This window comes from Grammomys surdaster, unplaced genomic scaffold, assembly GCF_004785775.1.
Source record: "Grammomys surdaster isolate TR1022 unplaced genomic scaffold, NIH_TR_1.0 147, whole genome shotgun sequence".
Taxonomy (NCBI): domain Eukaryota; kingdom Metazoa; phylum Chordata; class Mammalia; order Rodentia; family Muridae; genus Grammomys; species Grammomys surdaster.
In genome coordinates, this window is record NW_021604605.1 from 1,602,674 (window position 1) to 1,604,223 (window position 1,550).

At 49.2% G+C, this 1,550-nt stretch overlaps 1 pseudogene; it reads right to left on the minus strand.

Moving 5' to 3' along the window:
* Positions 1 to 1,127: 1,127 nt before the first annotated feature.
* LOC114619160 lies at positions 1,128 to 1,247 on the minus strand (annotated as a pseudogene).
* Between the last annotated feature and the right edge of the window lie 303 nt (positions 1,248 to 1,550).

Below are 1,550 nucleotides of genomic sequence, written 5' to 3' on the forward strand. Positions count from 1 at the left end.
CACAAAAGGTATTTAATTCCTTGTTCACCTTGGGTAAGGTGTATTCATTTACATATACCATCAAATGAAACACTTTGGATAGGCAAGGACATCTCCTTCATCCAAGATTGCCTGGGGTGAGGGTGAGGGGGTTGGGCCTTCATCTTAAAGAGCCTTTGCATAAATCTATTGGAGAAGGCCTTCCCTCTTCTAGCCTCTCAATACTCTCAGCAGTCACTCAGAACCAAACCAGATTCTACCCCATTCCGGGTTCTGCCATCCCCTTTCTGCCTGGTGCTTAGATGCCATGAGGGGAAGTGCAGACCTGTGGACCTCTGTTCTGACTGGGACCCCTATTGCAGACTGTGTTTTGCTCCCCTGAGTTTCTCCTGGTGGCACTGGGGCACCCCAGTGGTGAGACAGACATGCAGCTGGACAGGTAGGGTCAGTTCTGCAGAGCCCTTAGATATCAACATGTCCCTGGGCAATAGCCCAGACTAGGACATTCACCTGACCTTTGGTAGTAACAGATCCCTGCTGCCGCAGGACCATGGACCCAGGGGTGGTCCCTAGTGGATGCATAGGCCAAGATCCCACCAATATCTCAGGTAGCATCACTGGCTACTCATATCATGCTGTCCCTTACTACCCTTGAGTCTCTAGTTCTGCCTTTCTACACTGTGCCCACATCCTTCTGTTTCTCTTTCTCTTTTGATTCTTCTTCACTCATCGGCTGAACACTCAGGGCCTATCTATTTTGCTCCCTCAGTGGTGCTCTGTGTCCTAAGTGTCTAGGTTCATCTCAGGAGTGGTATCAGGAGTGCTATCCCACACTTGTGCATTATGGAACTAGGCAGGGGTCATCTCAGGGGCATAATCTGTGCCCCCACCTAGGCCTGTGCAGTGCTGGACTGGTGGTCATCTCAAGGATGCTCCCTGTCCAGGCCCCATGCTGCCAGTCTGGTGGTTCTCTCAGGTCCACTCCTTGCTTGGGCCTGCCATCATGACTCCATGTGAGGATTATCTGTTATGAACTTACTCCCTCATGGGGCCTGAGGTCTTAGGTGAAGTTCTTCTAGTCTCTGGCTTGCTCCTCATCCTAGAAGCCCGCCAGACTGGTGATCATCTCAGGTTCACTTTTTTCAGAGAATGTTAGGCTACCTACTAACCATTCAAATATTCACAGGCACTGTGAGAAGACATATAAAGCCTCTCTTATCCCTGGTGCCTACTGACACACATTCACCTGCAATGCCTCTATGGGAAGTTCTACATGGCCTTTGGACTTCTGTGGACTTTTAGCAGTTCTATCACCCTTTTATTGGTTCTCCGTACTTGCTCTCTCCTCAGAACCCATGATCAGCTTTGATGACAGCTGCTTCTCATTCACAAGGTTGCATGGAAGAAACTTCTACCCCACCATTTTATCTCTAGCCCAAGAAATTTTCTTGATGTCTGTACTCAAGGGTAGAATCCAAGACATATTGCCAGGTGTGGTGGCACGTACATACAATCCTATCACTCACAAGACTGGGCAGGAGAATTGCTGTGAGTTCAAGGCCAGCATGGAA